The sequence below is a fragment of the Ambystoma mexicanum genome, chromosome 9 (assembly GCF_040938575.1).
Source record: "Ambystoma mexicanum isolate Mex_15411 chromosome 9, UKY_AmexF1_1, whole genome shotgun sequence".
In the NCBI taxonomy this organism is placed as follows: Eukaryota; Metazoa; Chordata; class Amphibia; order Caudata; family Ambystomatidae; genus Ambystoma; species Ambystoma mexicanum.
Genome location: NC_090931.1, coordinates 784555333 through 784582465, shown reverse-complemented (window position 1 = coordinate 784582465; position 27133 = coordinate 784555333).

Genomic DNA, 27133 nt, shown 5'->3' with positions numbered 1-27133 from the left:
TAGCCTCTCAACTGAAGTTTGTCCTGCAGTATGTCTAATTGTCTCTCACAGTCTTCTGGGTCGCTAATGATCCGTTTGATCCTTAACATCTGTCCGTATGGAAGGTTGCGTAAAATGTTAGGTGGGTGAAAACTCAAGCGGTGAAGAAGGTTATTACGGTCAGTTGGTTTGGACTAAAGGGTTGTATGGATGTTTTCCCCTTTGATAACAGTTTTTACATCCAAATAATGTATGTTAGTATTTCCTATTTCCAATGTAAATTGTATCCTTGTGTCTATGTTGTTGAGATAGTTCAAGAATTCTTCCAGTTCTTGTTTTCTTCCTGTTCATACCCCAAAAATGTCATTGATGTATCGAACCCATTTTTTTATATATTGCTTCCATCTTTGGTTCTCAATAATGTGTGTAACCTAAAACTGGTACATGAAGCAATTAGCATATGCGGGTGCCATAGTCGCACACATGGCAGTTCCAGACACTTGCAAGTAATATTTCTGGTGGTATTCGAAACATGAATGCTTCGAGATGATATTCAGGAGAATCATTATAAATTCTTTGTTTGCTCCTATAGGTCCAGCTTGTAATAGTAGGGTTTCGATTGCGTTTTGTCCAAAATCGTGAGGAATACTTGTGTACCACCTTACTACATCGACAGTGAACAATATGTCATTCTCTGACAATTTAAGGAAGGAAATGTGTCGTATCCTTGACATACGTTGTAGTATTCTGTAGGATGGGTTGTAAGAAAAAGCCAATGTATGTTCCTAACGGTTGCAGAATGCTTCCGGTGGCAGCCACAATCGGCCTCCATGGGGGATTATTCAATTTCTTGTGGATCTTGGGTAACATATATAGGTGAGGCATTTTAGGAAATGGTGTCAGTAAACATGATCTTGTTTTGAAAGTGATCCATTCATTCCTTAAAGCCATGTCTAGTATAACCTCTAATTCTTTTTTGATTTCTCTGATGGGATTATTAGCCAGTTCTATGTATGTGTTGCTGTCAGACAGTTGTTGCACGCATTCTTGATGGTATTGTGCGGTGTCTTGAATCACTATTGCCCCTGCTTTGTCAGCAGGTCGAATAGTGATGGTTTTATCTATAAATAGATTTTTAATGAATGAAAGTTCGCCCCTGTTCAGGTTGTGCCTCTTAGGTGAATGAAACTGAACTTTTTTTAGATCATTAAGGACCATATTCTGGAAAATATCGATCGTTGGTACATTAATACCAACAAATAATAATTATAATAATTATTTGTAATAATAATTACAAAATACATTGTCATAAAATTAAGATTGATGTTAAAGTCGGGTGTGCATACGCACAGTTTGACTCAAACTCTTTAATTTCCAGTGGACTTTGGAATTGGCCTAGAAGCCCTTCTGAGAAAGTGGCCATGAATGCCAGTCTCACAAGCATCCCAAGCCTGATGAAAGCAGCCCACCACATGTCATCACGACTCCTTACTGAAACTAATAAAGCTGACAGCTGTACAGCTGCAGCGCCCAGTATTAGCAGTACACCAACACAAGGACGAACACAACTATGGTCAAAAGAGAAACTAGTAGGATTCTATAAATGTGGACAATGCAACTATTGTAAGTTTGCAGAAAATGGCAAAAAATCTATAATTCTACCTAATGGAAAAATGTACAATATAATGGATTTCATGAACTGCAACACGAGCAACATAATATATGCTATCATCTGTATATGCAACAAACAAAATTTAGGTAGCACAACAAGACCTCTAAAAATAAGGATTCCGGAACATTTACGCACAATCAGAAACAAAGACAGCAGATACCCACTGGGAAAACACTTCACAATGGAACATCCCCAGGAAAACATTGATGAGATAAGATACTTTGGTATTGAACAAGTTAAGATGGGACAGAGAGGCGGCAACAAAGAAAAGAAACTTCGGCAACATGAAGCCAAATGGATATGCATAATGGACTGCTGTAACCAAGGTTTAAACTCTGATACGTAAATGGGGCATTTTGTGTAAAAAATGTAAAAAATGCAAGATGCTATCGCAATTTATAATGTACAGGGATCATGTATATCTGTGTTAATACTCACCAGAATGTATGTAAAATTGCGCACAATATTTTTCAGAATTTTGACATTGTGTATGGAGCAGACATGCTCCGAAATTATAGAAAGTACACCCTGATTCTCCATTAGGAACTATTAGATCCCTATGCTCGATCGATAATGTAGACCGGCAGGGACATACTTTCCACCGGCACGTATACAGCATCTATCCCGATCCAAAATGGCGATTGGAAAGACTACGTGACATACGTTGCGTGGTGACGACAATCCGCGTCCACGGCGCAGCGACGTGATCATGTTGCGACGCCGCGGACCAACTATATAAAAAGCGGCCGCTCTCGAGGGATGCATCGGACAATCGATCTGATGCACACCCTCGAAAGCAACCATGAAGAAGATTCCAGACCAAGTAATATATTCAGGTGAGCCTAGTATTGGGAACCTTGTACATCCAAAACCTTAGAACCTATTGAGGTTAAGAAGAGGAAACTTCCATTCCAAATAGTCAATTAGACACGCTTATATTGTTTATACAAACTCTTTTTTCCTCTCTCGTAGACTGTTAACATAAGTTTGGGCACATGCAGCCAACTTGTCCAAAAAAACAGGACGGCTATAGGAAACTTTATCCAACACTAGAGGACAGCTTAAACAAGGGAATCCCAAGAAATGTAAGTTGACACCCAACTATCTAATAATAACAGGGCGAACCTGATGACAATCAGCATTACTAACAATTATCTGTTGGCTTTTTCTTTCTGTTTCCTTTCTCCTTTAGCTTCAATTAGCGCAATTGTATGTTACAAATCCCTCCTGAAGATCCTTGCCAACACAAGCAGGGTGAAACACGTCTAGAGGGTAAACCTTACTTAGAAGGTAGAGGGTGAACCTTATAACCCCCATAACAATCGAGAAGATCGATACAATCTTACCAAACCACTTACCTATAGAAAAGAGCAGCCATTAAAAATTGAACAGCAAAGAGGAATTTGCAATCACAATCAGAAGCTCCTTTTGTCAAAAGTGGAAACTATGATTTATTCTTTTCTAATATTTTTTCTTGTCATGTACGTTCAAAAAATCCACATGTAATAATGTATTTAACAATTTGTGCAACATATAAAATTTACTTTTGGAGCGCAGAAGTGGATGACTTGTGATTATTTTCAGGGAGTCTATTTTTGACATTGGGCAGCCGCAATGTCCCAAGTTCCACATGCAGCAAACAAATAGCACAATACCAGTGCAGCCAATTCCTACAACAAAGCACCAAGGTAGCTCGCAACAGCTGTTCAGGCTGAACGCACTCTCATAATTCAGTATTAGCAGTATCTTGCTAACGTCAAGGCCAGAGAGGGGAAAACTGTTGCCAATGATTGATGTGGCCACAGAGGCGGTTGGCTGAGCGTATGCAGCAGCCCGTGGTGCCACTGCCAAGGAAAGTGTGAAGACTGCAATGCGCACAGCCACCGCTGCATATCTTTAGCACATATGCAGCTTAATTAAATATACATGGAGAGAAGAGAGAAGATATATATACATATATATGTGTATATGCAATATACATTAAGCACCATGCACACAGAATCTGGAATCCAGACATATTCATCCTATTCATTACAAATTGAAAGGTGCCAGAAAACGGTGTCAAGAGGTTATTAAACAGTGAGTTAACTCAAATGAGCTTTGCTAACAGGCAGCAAAGGCCTCATTGTGCAGGTTGGCAGGGCCCTGGTGTTCTGTCTGAGCATGGATATTCCTCCTGCACTTCAGGAAATGTCGAACTGCAGCAAAAACCCGGAACCGGGCCTGTAGTCATGGAACCAGCAGTTACATCCAACAAATGTATTAACAGCAGTCTGTACAAAAACAGGGACCTATGTAATGTGTTTCACAAACAACTCGAGAAGACCCCCTTTCTTTGAGGGGTCTAAAATGTCATAAAGCGTGCGTGTTCTGGGCAAGGTGTCACACTTGACGCCGTCTAGTTATTTGCAGTGCTACACACCCCATCACACATAATATACACTGCACTGTTACTAAGATTATCAAAAAAGGCGATAGGTGTGCCACTGCCTTGGGGCTCCCGCGCTGGTATTCAGAAACGCGTTTTTCAAGAATGACCCCCAAACTAGGGACCTCAAGTGCTGGACACTTAAACAACAAGTCGCGCTTCCCTAGAGAAAAACACACCTGGAAAAGCAAAGGAGTTCTGTTGGCAGGTTTTAGTGCCATAGCATCCGCCGTCGTTTCTACACTCAGCAGTCAGCCAAGTAGAAGACCTCCAGCCTCCAGGCCCGAAGGACCACGTACTTTTGCATTGAAACATAAAATAATGTCTCCTTAAATAGCATGTATTCATGGTTCTCAGAAAGCACTTATGTTGATTGATTCGATGTTCAACAGTGCCAATCTCTCCCCCCTGACCTGGCTGCACCAACCACCATCCGTGACCCAACCCTAACCCTGGCAGCCTAGCCTGCTCATCCCGGGAGAGACAAACTTGCTTACCTATTGTGAGACTGTCACTCAGTGGGATGAGAGCCGAGTGGAGGGGGACTGGCCGATTTGGTCCACGCAATCCACGTGGCATTGGCAGGCAGCTCAGGCAGGAATGGATTTGCTGCTAGCGAGGAGCAGAGAAGGACGACCACCACGCCCTGGGCAGCTAGTGAAGTGAAAATGCGCACTGCGCACATGTGCCAATCACTGGGCCACCCCACATGCGTGACCTGACCATTAATAAATGTCATTGGCTGGCAAGCAGCCAATGAAAACAGTACAGTAGACTGACAGTAACTAGGCAGACCAGAGACAGTCTGAAAAACACTGTTTGCGCACAGAGACTAGATAATACGGGTGGGCCGGGGCCACTGCTCTTACGCCCCACTAGGCTCTGACATTAAAAGGATGCCAGTGCTACGCAAAGTACATGGAGCTTTGAGCTCCAATGCAGTTTAAACTAAACAAAACTTCGTACAATGGGACGGGCCCCTGGGTTGTGATCAGGCAGGCCCAGCCGTAGCCAGCCGCAGCCAGCCGCAGCCAGCCACAAGCAGAGTGCTGCGAGAGATATTTATTTATTTATGAGCAGTACATTGCTACCCGCCACCGTGCTTCAATATAATTTACAACCATCAATCCTCCAAACTGAGAATTCTTTTCTCTCTGCACTCAGGGGTAGGAGGGCGTCAAGGTGATTGCAAAGGATCTTATGTTCCACCAAGTCAAACACAGCCGAGAGATCTAGGAGAAATAGTAAGGCAGATTTCCCCATGTCCCCAAGTTTGTCGATTTGAGCCTTAAGATGAATCAGAGCAGTTTCGGTGCCGTGTTGAGGCCCGAAGCCTGATTGACAGACTCCTAGGAGCTGGTTGTACTCTAAGCTGGAGATAGGCCACCCTGTCTAATATTTTAAGTAAATTGGCCTATAGTTAGTGGGTATAGTTGTATCTAATGACTGTTTTTTTGAGGAGAGGGAGTACCCAAGGCTCCTTTAAGTTGCTAGTGATGGAGCAAGAAGAGAAGGATGCATTGATTAGCTTGAATATGAAGGGATCTAGGTCTCTTGCAGCATCTTTGATAATTTGGGCTGGGCCCTTAATTCCCTGACAGTTCGAGGGTTTGAGGGAGAGGATGGTTTTCTCAAACTCGAGAATAGAGACTTTAGCAAAGCGAAAGTGTTGTGCTGGTTTATGAGGAGGCGTGGGAGTACTAGCCGGTGTGACAGTATTAGGTAAGTTTGCTTTATTTTGGCACTCTTGCCCTGAAGCGTGATTACTTTGTTGTTTAAGGCCATCTGAATGTTTGAACACCAGGTTTTGTCCTTCACACAGTTGTCTGGCACAGGGACCCGGGCTTCAAGTTCTTTTAGGATTACAAATAGTTCCTTTGTACTTGGGTTTGCTTGAATGATCCTATTGTTATGTGTTTCCTTCTTGGTAAGAAGTATTTCTTTCTTATAGAGGGATGAGATGTTGATGAGATTAGCTCTGTTTTCATCAGAGGGTGAGAACATTAGCGACTGCTGCTGCTTGATGGTCTTTGGGGTCATTGAATCCCCTAGCAGGAGTACTTGCGAGGTGTTTTTTAGATTGTTGGACAGGATGGTGGATATGTCCTCCTCAAATGCACCAATGGAGCCTGGAGGTCTGTATATTAGATGAATGGTGAGCGTTTGGGAGTCAGAAATGGGTCATTTGGCAGTGAGGGATTCACAGGATTTGACATCAGGGGAGGAGACTAGTCTCATCTCTAGATATTCCTTCTCCGCGAGCCTCGATTCTGTCTGCTCTGAGAATACTATAATTATCCGGTACTGCGAGTATAAGGACAGGGCCTGCTGCTGCATGTAGCCATGATTCAGTAATGACTAGACTGTCATAGTTTCCTGCCTGTATTAAATCAACTATCTCCGTTGGGTGAGCCACTAAAGATCTAGCCTTTATTAAGGCCCCCTTTAGGTCTGGTACAAGGTTACCCGTCGATGGCTTGGGTAAGGTACAATTACTTGCTTCTACATTCAGTATCGCAGTGTGGCATTTATTCTGCTGACGTATTTTGTGGGTAAGGTTGTCAGTCTTAAGTAGGGGGTCAAGTGATAGGGCTGTTATTTTTGCTCTTGATGGTTGGTTTGTTTTGTAGGCATTTTCTCCTAAGGCCTATATTGGTCATCGAGCTGGCCGGTGGTTCCAAGAGTTTAGTCAATCTAGAGCGAAGTCTAGTTAATTTCTGGAGGATGTGTGGCAAGGTCTATTGGTTTTGGGTAAACCCTGGGTAATATTGACAGTAAGTGGCTGTCGTCGTAGGGCAAGGGCGCTGGGTATCGGAAGGGTAGGTATGGTACTCATTATAGCTGCCATATTACTTGTTGAGGTAATGTTCGGTACAGGTATGGTAGAAGGACCTGTACTACTAGACAATAGACCTAGTGGCAGTATGACCCACAGTATGGCCCACAGTAAGACTGGATGTAGGGCCGTAGCATGCATAGTGCACTTAAGGCCAGTTGCTATGTGGTATTTCATAAGCAAGGGATTTAGTTCTGCAGATGAATAGTGGGTAGCGTGCGCAGTTTAAATACGGAGAGAACAGAGTTTAACAGGATATTTCAATTATTCAAGCCGAATGCAAGGGTGCACGGTCTGTCAAGAAGGGCTAGTTCAGATTGCCAACAAGGATGCAGAATATCCAGGTTAAGTTCAGTTTGCTTAACAGTGGGGTGAAATACCCTTTGGTGAGATAGGCTAATTTAATTTTAACACAGTACACTTGGGCAGGGCAGCATGCAAAAAATAATGGCTGCAGTTTGGGCTGACTAGGTGAATGGTACCCTAGGCGAGATAGGAAGCTAACACAAAGGCTGTAGTGTGGGTTAAATGCTCGGTACACTTGAGCAAGGCAGGATGCTACACACAGTAGCTGCCAGAATACGCTAAATGCACAGTACCCTTAGGCAGGGCAGGATACTAAGCATAGAGGCTGTGGTTTGGGACATATACATGGTGAGGTAACGTGCGGATGAACACGTATTGAGGTCAACCTCAGGCTAATTTTATACAGGGCGATGCTGGGCTGTAGGTGTAACAGGCCCTTGGAGCAAGTGGAGAGCAGATCATAGGTAATAAAATCCAATGTATCATGCAAGTGAGTGCAATTTATATCAAAGTAAAGCAGACCATTATAGCACACAAGATACCGGTGGCCAGTACAAATCACAAGGAAGTACAATCCCGAATGGTACACAGAATGCAGTGTGTAATTTAACACAGGTGAAGAGGTACTGTATAGTATTCCGCATACAAAGAGGGCGATTTATTAATATAGACAACTATTCATTAGCAGGAGTAATGCAGAGTGCTGCCCAGATTGTACCTATGTTTGATGGTTCGTGCTCTAGCCGGAACAATGTTATGGGTGCCTGGGCTGCGTATTCGAGTTTCAGACACTTAGCACGTAATATTAGCAAATCATAATACAGCCTGCCATGGCTGCCAGATTAGAGACCTACACAGGAAGGTGAATTACTAACAGAGAATGTGAATACAGGTTAGCCAATTAAAACAAAGAAGTAGGCCAAACGTAGTAAAGGTGCGAACGGCAACGAAGGGTTGGTACATTTGCTGGTAAATACTAGATCACTAAATGGAGTTTAGATCACAGAAAACTTCATATCAGCGGGGTACGTTGCAATTTCCATGAGGCAGTCGCGCTACCGGCTGAAAAGTCAGCAGTGCTTGGTACATACTAAACAAAGGCGTACAAACAAATCACAGTAAAACTAAAACATCAGCAAGGATCGGTACATCCTAGTACAGATACGGTATTGAAGGTACAAAGTGATGATTTTTGCATTCGTTCAGCGGTACTTAGTACAGGCAGATCTCAATTCCGATCAAAGCAGTGTTTTATGCAAGTCAGAGCACTAGAAGGGCAGATGTGCTAAATTAACAAACGGTTTGAGTCCACTAATTATTTAAAGACTTTGCAATCAGACTGTGCGCGGACAACATTCTAAGGTGCTCGGCATGTACTTGATGCAGCATATAGTTAGTCAATTACCGTGAGAGGTTTGGATGCAAAGCGTATTTCATAGTGTAACCGTCTTGAGGTGACTAGACAAAGGGGCTCAGGGTGATACCGTAAGGGATGGCACGTCCTCACGGCTCTCCCGGCTCAGAAAGGCTAGGGACATGCGCCTTAGTTCGGTGCCTTTGTTCCTAGGCCGGCGTTCTCGCCTGCTGGCGATCAATGATTGGCTTATCAGGATCACTATGGCCAATCCCAGTGCAGGCTGCAGTGACCAGGCAGCAAGCACGGAAGGAAGCTGCTCAAGGAAACACACAGCCATCTTAGTTGTATTGCACCACGAGGAGATTGGGTCGGATAAAGTACACAAGGTGTGCAATGCACCGAACCCGATCAGATAATTTCTTCAATGCAAGTTGTTATAATTTCTTGTTAAATTGTGCTGGTTAAACTGGTAATGTTGTTTATTTTGTAAACTCTTATTTTTTTCAGGTTTGCGTGAGTTCTGAAAATGTTGACAATGGAGGCATGTATTTTGTACTTAGACCCAAGAAGGTAACTTGGACCGACGAGTGTGAGAAGGCCTTCAATGGCTTAAAAGACTCCTTGTGCCAGGCCCCTGTCCTCAGGGCCCCCGATTATCAAAGACCTTTTATTGTGCAGACAGATGCCTCTGACATTGGGTTAGGAGCCGTACTATCACAAGTAGATGAGAAGGGTAAGGAACACCCTATTGGTTTCATTAGTCGCCAGTTTAATGACAGAGAACTCAGATGGTCCACCGTAGAGAAAGAATGTTTCTCTGTTGTGTGGGCCCTACGGAAGCTGAGGCCCTACCTCTATGGGACCTACTTCACTGTGCAAACTGACCATAAGCCCTTAAAGTGGCTAATGAACATGAAGTGAGAGAATCCAAAGTTGCTTAGGTCGTCCATAAGCCTGCAAGGCTTTGACTTCACTATTGAGCATAGGCCAGGTGTCCAACATAGCAATGCTGATGGGTTGTCCAGAATGTTTAACCGACCTGAACAAGAAACTCATCCAGGGGTGGATTAGTTCCCCCTGTCCTTAGTCTGGGAGGGGCGAGTGTTAGGAAAGATTTCATAATTGTAGGTAATTTTCCTTCCGTGTGGCAACCCCCAAACGTTTTGCTGTTGTTTTACACCCTGCTCTAGACTTTGCCAGAGAAGCACAGCCTTCCGCCGCACTCCTCTGGGCTTTCGCTCAATTCTTACGGGGAAACTGACATGACCTTAAGACAGTCAGTACTGGGAGACTTCGTTTCTCTTAGTCCTTTCCTCATGTTGCAGCTTTTCAGCAACATGAAACAAGAGTGCACCGTAACTTACATTACCGTGCTCTTGGGTCTCTAGTCATTCCAAAGGCCCTAGAAACTCTCGCTGGACTTATCATGAAATGTGCAAGTGTGTCATGGACGGGACTGGTGGCAGCTATCGTTTCTTTGTGTTTTGAACCCCTTTTTGCCATGTTAACCGCGCTTCCCGCGTTTGGCCCAAATGGGTGGCCTAGCCTCCAAAATGGCCATGCCACGAGGTACTTTGTCCTGTCCGCTGACGTCTTGCCCTTCACCTTCCCTAGGTCGAGCTGACCCGGGGCAGTCCTTATTTGGTCATGCACTTTCCCGCAAAACACAACGCTTTCGCGGGCCTCTGCATGCCTTGTGTGTGCCTCCAGGATGTGGGCTGGGATGTCTGTTCCCAATACACATCCTGGGTGCCAGAGAGTCTAGAGTGTCCTGAATGCCTGGGACAACCGTGGTCCGTGATAGGTCCATGTATGGTGTGAGTGTTTGTGAGCGGATCTCCCATTGCGCCCTCTCCGTTTTGGCGCGAAGGGAACTCTGGATAAGAGGAGGCTGAAAACCCCACTACCATGTCGATCTCCTGAGTTCTCACGAACAAAAGATAAGGAGCCAAGTATCCTGCAACTAAGAAGCTGAGTCGAGGAATCGCTGGTGACCCGCTGAAGGTTTGGCACCCTGCACTGCTGTCGTCCTGCCAGACCACTCGGCCTCTGATCGAACGAGAAGGTCTGCAAAGGCGCTTCGACCCTTTAGAATAGTGGGAACAACTATTCTCGGCATCTTCACCAGATCCTCTACGTAAGCCTTCGGAAGCGTCCCTGGACCATCCAGTGGACTGACCAGCCTACACAGGAATCTTGCTCTGTCACCGCCGTCTGGCTTACTGCTAAATTCCGAGTCCTATGCACTCTCACACGATTCGTACACTTGGCGTTCCCAGGTCTGAAGTGAGATGTGTGCTTTGGGACCGGAATACATGCGGTTGACGAGTTGCCCTGTTGTGGTAACAAATCTGTGCGTGTTCGCTGCTTTTGGGACACCCTCGACCCTGACTCCTGCTGTCGCAGAATCTACACGGCGTCGAGACATCTTGCTGATCGCATCTGAACCTGCCAGTACCGAAACGGAACCGGAGAAGCCTGGGTCTGCCTGCATCGGGGACCGGTGAGTAGTCAATACCCTAACCGGTCGCCTTCCCGCAGGAGCCTGGGGCTTTCCATCACTGTCGTAAACAGCAACCCTTTTCCGCACTCGCGCCCTGCTTCTGCCCACAAGTGGAGGCCGCGCTTGAGCAGCGGGGATCTGTTCATCATCGTTTTGTTCACCTCTCTGAACTGCCTGATTTCCCTGAAGAGACTCCCCTTTGCCCATTGGCACCCGCGTGTGTAGGTACTTTTGAGCACAACGCTCCACTCTTCGTAGGGCTCGGACTTCCTTCTAGTTAGGTGGCCTCTGATGTCAAACTGGGTCTAACGATTACTTGCACTGTCTGTTTTCCTCCCCATCTAGGTGGTCTGCATATTTCGTGCTTCTAACTCTTTAGACCCCTCGGTCTTGTATATATATTGTATTGCTTGTGATGTGTTGGTTTATTGGAATTTTACCGTGATTCTTTACTATGGTCGATTTTCAAAGGCCTTGTAATAAATGTGTCTATATTTTTAATATAACACCTGTCTGGAGTAATTTGTAAGTGTCCTTGCTTTGTGTGCTCATTGCGGGCTTTCAGTCACCTTCACCCCTCTTGAGACCTAGTGTTGACCGCCGCCATCGCTACCCTGATTGGTCTGGCTTGTCCAGAGGTTACCCTGTTCCAAGAAACTAGGCTGGCCTTCTGAACCTCTGCCCCTCCAGGACAGAGTTCAGAAATCCATCTTAACACAGGGTACAAAATCAATACAGCCAAATCTGAAATCTTCCCACTGACACAGGCCACCACCTGCCCCTCATGCACACATGGTCTAAGATGGTCCCCTGATTACATCAGATATCTGGGGATCCTGGTATCTAGAGACAAACAGTCACTATTTATAGACAACTACGAATCCACATTGCAGACGATCCACACTAAACTCCAAGTCTGGACTAGATTGCCCATATCACTGGCTGGTCAAATAGCGGTACTCAAAATGGTAATCCTCCCCAAGCTCCTGTATATCTTCAATAATGTCCTAATATGGCCAAGCAAACCTTTTTTTGAAAACCTACGGTCCTTGGCAACCACCTTCATTTGGAACGGGGGTGCCAACAGGCTCAAATGGGAAAAACTGGTGGAACCCTATGACACAGGGGGCTTCGCTGCGCCTGATTATGAGCTGTATTACCTAGTGTCATAGGCTCAGTACGCAAAATACTGGCAGAACCCTGCAATAGAAGCACCGCATGTCCCCATAGAGTGGCACTCGGTCCGCCCAACGGACCTGCGATCTATAATCTTTGCGAAATCTTACAAAGACGAATGCGAATATGACCAAGCATCTTGTACAATCGCAGCATGGGCTGCAATGAGCAGGTGCCTCCATATTGAAACCCCGTACGACTCCCAAGCTCCATTATGGAATTTCACGGGCATCGCATCCACGTATGAGCCCGCTATACAGAAAGCCTGGATTCCGAACTATGACATCACAAGGAAGGCCATGTTCCCTAACGGTAGTTTCGTTACCCCTGAAGACTTCGCAGACACAGTGGGGCGGGGTCAACTTGTCACGTTACAATATCACCGCATGAGGGCAGCGTTCAAGAAACGCGGGCCATCATACCCAGCTGAACCGCCCAAGCACCCCTGTTACGAGGCACTTCATGCACAACCCGGCATAGGCGTCTCCACACTAGATAACATAGTCCAAACACACACAAAATCATCCAATAATATAAAGTCCTCCTGGGAAGAAGACATGGATATAACAATAGAGGAAGGAACGTGGACCAGATACTGCCTCCTTACAAAGAAAGTCTCCCTCAATGCGGGGCTCAGACTCATACAATTCAAAATGCTCAATAAACTTCACTATACCCCAGTCAAAATGGCTAAATTTAAGGAGTCCACAAACACAAACTGCCCCAAATGCAATAACCCTCAAACTGATTCATACCACATGTATTGGGCCTGCCCTAAAATAACTAGATTCTGGAGGGAAGTAGCAAGCATACTGGAAGACATTACACAAATCCCTGCACAACTCAACCCCCAAAAATATCTGTTCGGCGACATAGGAAAACTCCCAGAAAAAAACAGGAGGCTGTTCAATATTGCATGTGTAGTGGCTAAGAAAGGTATCTTGTAGAAATGGAAAAGCACCCACGCCCCTCGCGCAGAACAATTGCTAACAGCACTGACATACGTGCACAAATGTGAAGAAACATGCATAGGACTGGTCCCCTCTCTGTGTAGACCTAAAGACATATGGTCAGCATTCAGAATTTACCTTCTTACCACCTCACCAAGCTCTGGAGAGTCAGATTCTGACTGAACTGTGTGCCTTAACGCCAGCAATATACGCCTAACATCAGAAAATGAAATGTTGTTTTATATAGTGAGATGAATGGGAGAAAACAAAGTCCATACTATGTGCATCCTGTATCATTGGGTGGTTAATGCGTGTGTAATGTGAATTGCAACCAAAAATAAAGTTTATTTCGTAATACGCGTGCACCACCCTGGAGCACCCCGATGCCCTGCCCGCTGACAGAATAATAAGCACGTAACAACCGGCTTTCACTTTCGTTCTTACGGCTGCCCGGTCTTCTGGATCATGATTGGCCAAACGTGGGCCCCGCGGCACAACTCACAATGACTATTTTTTTTTAAGCCAATCACACGGGTTGTGCCTTCAAGAGGCGAGTGACACGTCATGCGACGCGCACACCCCTCGCCCGATTGGTCCGCCACTCCTTCATGGGCGTTCTCAAGTACCCAAAGCGTCCTGAGCTCCACAGCAACCATTACAGGCCGTGGAAGCTACACGATCGGTCCGATTCTTCGATACCGGTAAGTGCCAATCCAATCCAGGCTGATCACGCCTCCTCTTACCTGCAATGCTTTCGCTACTATGAGAGGCAGATATCCCTGGGGGGCTCTGTTAGAATCACGCACTGAGCCCCTAGCCACAAGTGCCTGTTTGCTCTCTGTACCTTTGCATGTGCCATCATCTTTTCACAGCACAGCCCTGTGAGGCCTAATCACGCCTCCTTGCCAGCCGTACTCAGCACAGCTACACTGTGGCTACACTCCCTCACACATTTAATCTATAGAGTCCTTATACCAAGTGTACTGCCTGGTCCACTCTGAGTCAGAGTCCTCTAGATTTAGCAGAGGCAGGGTACGCCATCACACCACGTATATCATCTGGCTCACTCGTGGTAGGAGGTGTTTGTTCCATGAATGCGTATCAACTTACCTTGATCACACTGGGACTGGTCTTGTGCGGCACGACCCACAGGGTACCCTCATCACCACAAGGCTCCACATCAGTTTGATGCAGAGTTTGATTTTGATTTAGACACTCGCCATTTACTAGCTCGCAGGTGCACCATTTTTTGTCGCACTTACCATCTGAAATGGGATTGGATTTACAGACAATTGTCTTCCCTGTTACAGATCATAGACCCACCAAGGCTAGCTAGACCCTCGGGAGGAAAGCTTAGCGGCAACGTGCGCGCCTTGGAAGCAAGACGACATGAAGCAACACAAGTTCGATCCCCGGGTCCGCGCTTAGAAACCTCTGGGTGTTTAAGCGCGTTATAAATAAGCAACTAAGACAAAAAAAAAAACCCCGAGCAATTCCTGTAACAGCGCCTCGATGCCCACAGGCTGTGTGAGCGTGTTAAAAATGCAAAAATAAAAAAATTAATTAAAAAAAGGCATACTTTAGCCTTTGGGACCCTGAAGAAAATCACAGACTCAGGAATCCATGGTCGATCCATTGTAGTGCATTGGTCACTCAACAGTCCTGCATTCAACAATGGACCCGCAAGCACAGCGCCACAGCTGCAATCCCAGCAGACGGTAAGCTGTACTTTGATACACTCTTCTGTGTATTTTCCTGGCACAAATCAGCCTTTATTTAGTAAAGCTCAAATAGACACCAATTATTCTGAGATCCTGACAGCTATCCTCTCCCCCACAGATAACACTCACGGACAACACTACGCTTTGTGTCTATCCTGATGAAGGCCACCACAATTACGGGCTTGAACTCAGCCCCCTATGGCTGAAACACTCCAGTGTCGATGATCTTTGACACAACTGTTTAACCCCCGTTGTATGGTCTGTAGATAGTGTTGTGTACACTGTTTGTTAAATACCCCCGGTCTAAACGTAGTCCTGGGTAGCACCTTGTTTATTCTTGTCTCCACCTAATTGTCATATTTGCTTGTGCACTATGTTGGAAATGTTACCTCTATAGTACTGAGGTTGATACTTACCATCATTTTCCTATGTAGACCATCAAACCTGTCTGGGTCACTTTCGTGCTTATCGAAAGTTTTGTAAATACTTTAAAAAATCATCTGTGCAAAAAATTGGTTTGAAATAAAAATATTTAGTTTCAAAACCACACAGCTGTTCTGGGATCTCTCATCTTGATTTTTGTCGTAGTAGGAATGGGGTCAGCTGCTGCTGATGGTGAAAAGACTCTCATAGTCCCATTGCTCAGAAATTATTGGATCCAGACTACGGCCTCCTGAGAGAAGTGGGCTGCTGAGCAGTGACGGCTGGTGAAGTTTGTAACTGGAGGGGCGTACATATTTGTCCCAGATATGCCACAACAACCAAGCGTAGCAAGGGACCCCACACCAATCAAAGGGGTTTCGGGGGGGGATCTCCCCCGAGAAGTTGTTTTAAATAATAAGTTAAAATGGTGCATTTTAGAGCACACTTTTTAGAAAAATTGGGTAAAAAGCCAAACAGTTAGCAATTGGTTTTGTAGGGTAACTCATGAAAAAAATACAATGGATGCAAGTCACTGACAGTGCTAAGGAGCATTTCTCCAACACATTTTCATGATGCATTTTCGTATAATATGTGCCATAATAAAACATTTTCACACTGGCTGTGCCCATACATTTCCATGATGACTGCACCATTATACTCTAGTATTCCCATATAAGAACATAACCATGTTTGCTTTGCGCATAATGCCAGTAATGATACTATAAGAAACCATGTCCATGTTTGTTCTGCCAATATATGGCAGTATCCCCACATAAAATCATAATCCAGTTGGCTTTAACATTAAAAATGAATGCCAAAGTATGTACACATGTCCAAACTGGCTGCACTAAAATGCAAGTCCAGCTACATAATAACACTTATCATGCTTGCTTTATCAAAGCTGCCCAATATAAAATGTCATACCACAATATGAAATGGCTAGATTAGCTGCCTTAAAATGCTAGTCTTGTTCAGAAACATCAATGCAGTACATTATTAGCCCAGTCTTACTTTTTATTATGACCCCCAAATAGAGTTGGTTAACCACTTATCTGGAGCGTCCCAATAGACAACCCTATAAAGCAGCATCTTAATGACCTTGTGTTTTAAACTAACCATGTTAGGGGTGCATGGCCGGTCTAAGGTGGGGTGGGGGAGAGGAGTTTCAGTGTCTGTGAAAGATTAAACTTTTGTTCTGCTCTCTGCTCTGTGGACTGGACAACAGACTTTAAGCAACTGTCTGATGTATGCCACAGTGGTTCCAATCCTGTGCGGTGCTGCCCGAGCGTGCCAGACAGAGTCCCATTTAGGAAAGGGTACGCAGGTAGAAAGTAAGTGGGCGGTGCAAATGGAGGAGCCAAAAATTCAACTTTGTAAATAATGAGGATCACACCTGCGGGCTGTGCGTTTACAAAATGCATTAAACAAGAAAAAGACCTTGGCCTTGAAGCCAGCGATGTGGGCTGCACTCCCTAATACCACTGAGATGTGGTGTTTATTTACTTTATAGTTTCTCAAATAGTATTTTAGACAAATTGTTGATTTTTTAGGTGTTGCTTTATTCTTTCTTAGTAGTATCACATCACTCGAGTACACTATTTTGCAGATGCGTCAGAGACCTACAGGTAATGGCCAATGCATTTCGGATAAACAATCCTTCATCAGGGCCACCTCAATGAGGCGTGCGCCTCTAATTTGATCTCTAATAGCAAAAAATTACATGATGTTTAGGCATTGCAACACCCTAAGTTCATACCTATCAAGACAAGGTATTCCAACAATAAATTAGAAGAAAGCACATGGTTGCCAAAAATAATACCAACATTGGCGATAATTCCAAATATTCGTAATTACATTGCACACATTGTTTACCAAGGAGCTCAATAGTTCACAATGTTGATCGTCACATCATGGCCATTATTATGACACATAGGGCCTCATTACACGGAAGGCGGTAAGGGATAACCGGCACCGGTAAGGGCACCGGTGCCGGTAATCCCTTACCACCCTACTACGAGGTCCCTCAGCGGGTCCCGTCCTTAATGTGTGGTCAGACCACACGTAAAGGACGGGACCTGCTGAGGGACTTAAGGGACTTAAGAGCTAATAACGGTACCGCTAATACCGGTACCGTTATTAGCTCCTTCCCCATTCCCATTGAGCCCTATGGGGGCTCGAATGGGAATGGGAAATGGTAATTGGCATGGGGACTTACCGGGTCCTCCAGGGTCGGAATGGCCCGGTAAGTCCCCATACCACCTAGCCGGACCCAGAAGGCGGTAGGGGGTAGCCGTGGCGCTAATAGCGCCATGGTTACCTCCTACCGTGTAATGAGGCCCATAGTGTATAATCAAAATCATGCAGACCGTGGAAGTAGACAATGTTCGGAAAGCACAGATATTGCATACATTGATATATGTTGTTGGATAGTCGCATGGTTATAGCGGAAAGAAGGAAGAAAAAAGAAGAGGAAAATATAGTCAGGGTCAATGGTAGCACTCTCCAAGAGCTGATAATTAGTGCTGTAAATGCGATAAAACTGAGCTGTGGATACTTTAAGTAGCTTAAGCTCTGCAGGTTATGCCATCAGTACGGAGTCTGATTATTTGTTATGTAAAGTGCATCATAGTTGGCGCGGACGTGAAAAAAGAATATCTCTTATGTCTTACCTGCAATCCCACAATCGGGATAGAAATTCAAAACGGGATGTCAAGCACGTGGAAAACTGTGTTGTGTCCTGAAATGGTATAGGTTCACGTCAGTAGTGTAATGCTCATGGGTGGTAGCTCTAAGATACTTAGATCCAGTGGGGCTGCTTACCTCAATGGTTCGTGTCTCTGGTTGTCTGAGGACGCCCCGGATGCATGCGCCCAGCGATTGCCCTTCTTGTTATGTTTTAGGTTACCAAGGTGACCGCACTCGACACGTTCGTGTGGTGGCCATCTTGGGTGGGTCACCTATGTTCACTAGACTGTTACTGAAATATGTCCTGTGTATCAGAATGCCGTATGGGCTTATCTTAATTGCGATCTGAGGTAGTAACACTCGAGGTGATAATACAATTGAATATACTAAATTATGTGTGTTACATTAAAAGCATTTGTGCTGAAACAAGTTCCCCGGAAGTGTGGAGCCATTTTTCGAGAGGCCATTCCGTGTGTATGTTTATGGTTTCTGTGTACCAATACTTCTAAATTAGAACCCTGAAGATGTGTTCTACAATGTTCTGGCGTACCAGAGGGAATCAGACAAACAGTAGATACATTTAGCTAAGCCAAAAAAATAAAAATTAAAATATAAAAGAGATTTATAGGCAAAAACAGTGAAGGTTGAAAGGACTGGAAAAACAGTTGAGTAAATTAGTATGGAGTAAAGTATAAGTAGTCCAACTCTGGATGTTCAAGTATATCGATCGTACAGTATGTATATGTCACGCTCCCTGGTCTCCACGGGGGCGTGCTCGTGTGCGTAGGGTGTTATCTGTCCTGATGCTGCTCTGCTTGGCTGGTGATGCTAGCTTGCGTCTCCCCTTAGTTCTTGCTTCAGGAGATGTTAGCCTCTGTTTTTTAATGGGCGAGCTCTCCGTCCTGCACACTCTGGCTGGGTCGCGGTTCACAGTCTTTCCTGGATCAAGTTACATCACTGATCCGAAGGAAGTTGTTGAAGTAGAAGGCCTGGGAGTAGGCAGGTAAGTCTCTATTCCAATAACTGCTTGGAATGACTGCCTTTAAGTCTTTCTGTTCAAGATAACTAATGTCCGTTATTGTCTTACAGGTGCAGCGTTAAGCGACCTTCGGATGATGGATGACCCTCATGACAATGATGCTCAGGATTCCTGCCGGTAAGTATAGCACTGTGCTGGGCGTGCAAATGTTTGCCTCTGTAGCTTTCCTTTGCTATGTGCGACTAACCTGTTTGTCCTTTTCTGTTCAGCAGGTACGGCGCAAGTCCAGGAAGAAGAATAGAAGATCCATGTGGCGGTGTCGAGCTGTGGCGCGCTGCTGAGTGAAGAACTGTCCGATGAAGTTCCTGGAGCGGGCCGATCAGGTGAGTAGCTACCCGAGAGGGTGCTTTTCGTTCTGTTCTGCAGATGCGGCGGTCCGTGGGAAAGCAGGAGACGAGATCTGGATGTACTGCAAGTAAGGCCTTGGATGCTTAAATAACTCCTGTTATTCTCTGTTCTCATGTGCCGATGGATGGAAGACTCTGGACGGGCGTGGCAGAAGGAAGCAAGAACTGATCTGACACGGTGAGCGTTACGCTGCAGGAGTGCAGAATAACGCAAAGCATGTTCAGATTGTTGGGTGCGGTTTAAATAGCCTTGCAAGTAGTTCCAAGAAAATAGTGCTCTTCTCCGTATCCCTTCTCTCAGGTAAAGTAGCTCCAGGCCACACCCTGAACTGAATGGCTCAGCCTCTCAGAGCCAAGTTAATGGACCATGTAACTAACACCTCCATGAGCCTGGCGCCAGCGGCGCCAGGACTGAGTCCAGGTGAGCCTGGCTGGATCCTGATAAGCCCCCAAGGGGGCCAGAGTCCGGGATGGCCCCACCAGTTTCAGGGTTTTGGGTACCTGCACCATGACAGTATAAATATACCAATGTATGGTTATATATATTCCAAAGTCAAAAGGAATTGTAAAGACAAATGGGTCTAGGATATTAATAAATCACAAAAAAACTGCTCAAGTCTAACTCCTCGGTCATTCCACCAGGAGCTGAAGCATCCAGTCTTTCGATCCAGAATGCTTCTTGCCGTGCTCGCATCTTCTTCATGTCTCTGTTCTGTCCATTGGTAGATATCACTTCTAATACCGGAAAACATACTTGAGAGATAGAACATCCGTTTTCCTTAAAATGTCTTGCCACTGCCGATGTTTGGTTAAAATTCCTGATGCACGACTTGTGCTCATTTATACGAACTCGTATTTTCCTTGATCTCTCACCCACATAGAGTTTCCCACAGGGGCACTTTATTGCGTAAATCACGTTCTCAAATAGACGAGTGGCATGATGTTTAAGCTTAATTTTTTCTCCTGTTCTTGGATGTAATACTATGTTACCTTTTATAACATTATTACAATTTCCACAACTCATGCAGGGGAATGTTCCTGGATGTTTATCCAGGGTTCTGCTTGTGGATCTTCCTTGTGTGTTCACTAATAAGTTGCGAAGGCTGTTGCTCTTTTGGTATGCGGACACTGGTGGCTGTGGGAATAGATCTTTAATTCTATCATTGCTGGTCAAAATATTCCATCTGTTCTTAATTTTTCCTTAATTTGCTTACTTTGAATGGAGTATTTTGTTACAAACACTAGTTCGGGACTCTTCTGGTCTGTGCTTTTGGTCAAAAGTTGGTCTCGTTCTTGTGAGCCAGTCTTGGTGCGAGCGACCAGTAGATCTGTTTGTGGATAGCCTCTCAACTGAAGTTTGTCCTGCAGTATGTCTAATTGTCTCTCACAGTCTTCAGGGCCGCTAATGATCCGTTTGATCCTTAACATCTGTCCGTATGGAAGGTTGCGTAAAATGTTAGGTGGGTGAAAACTCAAGTGGTGAAGAAGGTTATTACGGTCAGTTGGTTTGGACTAAAGGGTTGTATGGATGTTTTCCCCTTTGATAACAGTTTTTACATCCAAATAATGTATGTTAGTATTTCCTATTTCCAATATAAATTGTATCCTTGTGTCTATGTTGTTGAGATAGTTCAAGCATTCTTCCAGTTCTTGTTTTCTTCCTGTTCATACCCCAAAAATGTCATTGATGTATCGAACCCATTTTTTTATATATTGCTTCCATCTTTGGTTCTCAATAATGTGTGTAACCTAAAACTGGCACATGAAGCAATTAGCATATGCGGGTGCCATAGTCGCACACATGGCAGTTCCAGACACTTGCGAGTAATATTTCTGGTGGTATTCGAAACATGAATGCGTCGAGATGATATTCAGGAGAATCATTATAAATTCTTTGTTTGCTCCTATAGGTCCAGCTTGTAATAGTAGGGTTTCGATTGCGTTTTGTCCCAAATCGTGAGGAATACTTGTGTACCACCTTACTACATCGACAGTAAACAATATGTCATTCTCTGACAATTTAAGGAAGGAAATGTGTCGTATCCTTGACATACGTTGTAGTATTCTGTAGGATGGGTTGTAAGAAAAAGCCAATGTATGTTCCTAACGGTTGCAGAATGCTTCCGGTGGCAGCCACAATCGGCCTCCATGGGGGATTATCCAATTTCTTGTGGATCTTGGGTAACACATATAGGTGAGGCATTTTAGGAAATGGTGTCAGTAAACATGATCTTGTTTTGAAAGTGATCCATTCATTCCTTAAAGCCATGTCTAGTATAACCTCTAATTCTTTTTTGATTTCTCTGATGGGATTATGAGCCAGTTCTATGTATGTGTTGCTGTCAGACAGTTGTTGCACGCATTCTTGATGGTATTGTGCGGTGTCTTGAATCACTATTGCCCCTGCTTTGTCAGCAGGTCGAATAGTGATGGTTTTATCTGTAAATAGATTTTTAATGAATGAAAGTTCGCCCCTGTTCAGGTTGTGCCTCTTAGGTGAATGAAACTGAAGTTTTTTTAGATCATTAAGGACCATATTCTGGAAAATATTGATCGTTGGTACATTAATACCAACAAATAATAATTATAATAATTATTTGTAATAATAATTACAAAATACATTGTCATAAAATTAAGATTGATGTTAAAGTCGGGTGTGCATACGCACAGTTTGACTCAAACTCTTTAATTTCCAGTGGACTTTGGAATTGGCCTAGAAGCCCTTCTGAGAAAGTGGCCATGAATGCCAGTCTCACAAGCATCCCAAGCCTGATGAAAGCAGCCCACCACATGTCATCACGACTCCTTACTGAAACTAATAAAGCTGACAGCTGTACAGCTGCAGCGCCCAGTATTAGCAGTACACCAACACAAGGACAAACACAACTATGGTCAAAAGAGAAACTAGTAGGATTCTATAAATGTGGACAATGCAACTATTGTAAGTTTGCAGAAAATGGCAAAAAATCTATAATTCTACCTAATGGAAAAATGTACAATATAATGGATTTCATGAACTGCAACACGAGCAACATAATATATGCTATCATCTGTATATGCAACAAACAAAATATAGGTAGCACAACAAGACCTCTAAAAATAAGGATTGCGGAACATTTACGCACAATCAGAAACAAAGACAGCAGATACCCACTGGGAAAACACTTCACAATGGAACATCCCCAGGAAAACATTGATGAGATAAGATACTCTGGTATTGAACAAGTTAAGATGGGACAGAGAGGCAGCAACAAAGAAAAGAAACTTCGGCAACATGAAGCCAAATGGATATGCATAATGGACTGCTGTAACCAAGGTTTAAACTCTGATACGTAAATGGGGCATTTTGTGTAAAAAATGTAAAAAATGCAAGATGCTATCGCAATTTATAATGTACAGGGACCATGTATATCTGTGTTAATACTCACCAGAATGTATGTAAAATTGCGCACAATATTTTTCAGAATTTTGACATTGTGTATGGAGCAGACATGCTCCGAAATTATAGAAAGTACACCCTGATTCTCCATTAGGAACTATTAGATCCCTATGCTCGATCGATAATGTAGACCGGCAGGGACATACTTTCCACCGGCACGTATACAGCATCTATCCCGATCCAAAATGGCGATCGGAAAGACTACGGGACATACGTTGCGTGGTGACGACAATCCGCGTCCACGGCGCAGCGACATGATCATGTTGCGACGCTGCGGACCAACTATATAAAAAGCGGCCGCTCTCGAGGGATGCATCAGACAATCGATCTGATGCACACCCTCGAAAGCAACCATGAAAAAGATTCCAGACCAAGTAATATATTCAGGTGAGCCTAGTATTGGGAACCTTGTACATCCAAAACCTTAGAACCTATTGAGGTTAAGAAGAGGAAACTTCCATTCCAAATAGTCAATTAGACACGCTTATATTGTTTATACAAACTCTTTTATCCTCTCTCGTAGACTGTTAACAAAAGTTTGGGCACATGCAGCCAACTTGTCCAAAAAAACAGGACGGCTATAGGAAACTTTATCCAACACTAGAGGACAGCTTAAACAAGGGAATCCCAAGACATGTAAGTTGACACCCAACTATCTAATAATAACAGGGCGAACCTGATGACAATCAGCATTACTAACAATTATCTGTTGGCTTTTTCTTTCTGTTTCCTTTCTCCTTTAGCTTCAATTAGCGCAATTGTATGTTACAAATCCCTCCTGAAGATCCTTGCCAACACAAGCAGGGTGAAACACGTCTAGAGGGTAAACCTTACTTAGAAGGTAGAGGGTGAACCTTATAACCCCCATAACAATCGAGAAGATCGATACAATCTTACTAAACCACTTACCTATAGAAAAGAGCAGCCATTAAAAATTGAACAGCAAAGAGGAATTTGCAATCACAATCAGAAGCACCTTTTGTCAAAAGTGGAAACTATGATTTATTCTTTTCTAATATTTTTTCTTGTCATGTACGTTCAAAAAATCCACATGTAATAATGTATTTAACAATTTGTGCAACATATAAAATTTACTTTTGGAGCGCAGAAGTGGATGACTTGTGATTATTTTCAGGGAGTCTATTTTTGACATTGGGCAGCCGCAATGTCCCAAGTTCCACATGCAGCAAACAAATAGCACAATACCAGTGCAGCCAATTCCTACAACAAAGCACCAAGGTAGCTCGCAACAGCTGTTCAGGCTGAACGCACTCTCATAATTCAGTATTAGCAGTATCTTGCTAACGTCAAGGCCAGAGACGGGAAAACTGTTGCCAATGATTGATGTGGCCACAGAGGCGGTTGGCTGAGCGTATGCAGCAGCCCGTGGTGCCACTGCCAAGGAAAGTGTGAAGACTGCAATGCGCACAGCCACCGCTGCATATCTTTAGCACATATGCAGCTTAATTAAATATACATGGAGAGAAGAGAGAAGATATATATACATATACATATATATGTGTATATGCAATATACATTAAGCACCATGCACACAGAATCTGGAATCCAGACGTATTCAACCTATTCATTACAAATTGAAAGGTGCCAGAAAACGGTGTCAAGAGGTTATTAAACAGTGAGTTAACTCAAATGAGCTTTGCTAACAGGCAGCAAAGGCCTCATTGTGCAGGTTGGCAGGGCCCTGGTGTTCTGTCTGAGCATGGATATTCCTCCTGCACTTCAGGAAATGTCGAACTGCAGCAAAAACCTGGACCTGGGCCTGTAGTCATGGAACCAGCAGTTATATCCAACAAATGTATTAACAGCAGTCTGTACAAAAACAGGGACCTATGTAATGTGTTTCACAAACAACTTGAGAAGACCCCCTTTCTTTAAGGGGTCTAAAATGTCATAAAGCGTGCGTGTTCTGGGCAAGGTGTCACACTTGACGCCGTCTAGTTATTTGCAGTGCTACACACCCCATCATGCGAGCACACATAATATACACTGCACTGTTACTAAGATTATCAAAAAAGGCGATAGGTGTGCCACTGCCTTGGGGCTCCCGCGCTGGTATTCAGAAATGCGTTTTTCAAGAATGACCCCCAAACTAGGGACCTCAAGTGCTGGACACTTAAACAACAAGTCGCGCTTCCCTAGAGAAAAACACACCTGGAAAAGCAAAGGAGTTCTGTTGGCAGGTTTTAGTGCCATAGCATCCGCCGTCGTTTCTACACTCAGCAGTCAGCCAAGTAGAAGACCTCCAGCCTCCAGGCCCGAAGGACCACGTACTTTTGCATTGAAACATAAAATAATGTCTCCTTAAATAGCATGTATTCATGGTTCTCAGAAAGCACTTATGTTGATTGATTCGATGTTCAACAGTGCCAATCTCTCCCCCCTGACCTGGCTGCTCCAACCACCATCCGTGACCCAACCCTAACCCTGGCAGCCTAGCCTGCTCATCCCTGGAGAGACAAACTTACTTACCTATTGTGAGACTGTCACTCAGTGGGATGAGAGCCGAGTGGAGGGGGACTGGCCGATTTGGTCCACGCAATCCACGTGGCATTGGCAGGCTGGCTCAGGCAGGAATGGATTTGCTGCTAGCGAGGAGCAGAGAAGGACGACCACCACGCCCTGGGCAGCTAGTGAAGTGAAAATGCGCACTGCGCACATGTGCCAATCACTGGGCCACCCCACATGCGTGACCTGACCATTAATAAATGTCATTGGCTGGCAAGCAGCCAATGAAAACTGTACAGTAGACTGACAGTAACTAGGCAGACCAGAGACAGTCTGAAAAACGCTGTTTGCGCACAGAGACTAGATAATACGGGTGGGGCCGGGGCCATTGCTCTTACGCCCCACTAGGCTCTGACATTAAAAGGATGCCAGTGCTATGCAAAGTACGTGGAGCTTTGAGCTCCAATGCAGTTTAAACTAAACAAAACTGCGTACAATGGGACGGGCCCCTGGGTTGTGATCAGGCAGGCCCAGCCGTAGCCAGCCGCAGCCAGCCACAAGCAGAGTGCTGCGAGAGATATTTATTTATTTATGAGCAGTACATTGCTACCCGCCACCGTGCTTCAATATAATTTACAACCATCAATCCTCCAAACTGAGAATTCTTTTCTCTCTGCACTCAGGGGCAGGAGGGCGTCAAGGTGATTGCAAAGGATCTTATGTTCCACCAAGTCAAACACAGCCGAGAGATCTAGGAGAAATAATAAGCCAGATTTCCCCATGTCCCCAAGTTCGTCGATTTGAGCCTTAAAATGAATCAGAGCAGTTTTGGTGCCGTGTTGAGGCCCGAAGCCTGATTGACAGACTCCTAGGAGCTGGCTGTACTCTAAGCTGGAGATAGGCCACCCTGTCTAATATTTTAAGTAAATTGGCCTATAGTTGGTGGGTATAGTTGGATCTAATGACTGTTTTTTTGAGGAGAGGGAGTACCCAAGGCTCCTTTAAGTTGCTAGTGATGGAGCCAGAAGAGAAAGATGCATTGATTAGCTTGAATATGAAGGGAGCTAGGTCTCTTGCAGCATCTTTGATAATTTGGGCTGGGCCCTTATTTCCCTGACAGTTCGAGGGTTTGAGGGAGAGGATGATTTTCTCAACCTCGAGAATAGAGACTTTAGCAAAGCTAAAGTGTTGTGCTGGTTTATGAGGAGGCGTGGGAGTACTAACCGGTGTGACAGTATTAGGTAAGTTTGCTTTATTTTGGCACTCTTGCCCTGAAGCGTGATTACTTTGTTGTTTAAGGCCATCTGAATGTTTGAACACCAGGTTTTGTCCTTCACACAGTTGTCTGGCACAGGGACCAGGGCTTCAAGTTCTTTTAGGATTACAAATAGTTCCTTTGTACTTGGGTTTGCTTGAATGATCCTATTGTTATATGTTTCCTTCTTGGTAAGAAGTATTTCTTTCTTATAGAGGGATGAGATGTTGATGAGATTAGCTCTGTTTTCATCAGAGGGTGAGAACATTAGCGACTGCTGCTGCTTGATGGTCTTTGGGGTCATTGAATCCCAAGTTGAGATCCCCTAGCAGGAGTACTTGCGAGGTGTTTTTTAGATTGTTGGACAGGATGGTGGATATGTCCTCCTCAAATGCACCAATGGAGCCTGGAGGTCTGTATATTAGATGAATGATGAGCGTTTGGGAGTCAGAAATGGGTAATTTGGCAGTGAGGGATTCACAGGATTTGACATCAGGGGAGGAGACTAGTCTCATCTCTAGATATTCCTTCTCCGCGAGCCTCGATTCTGT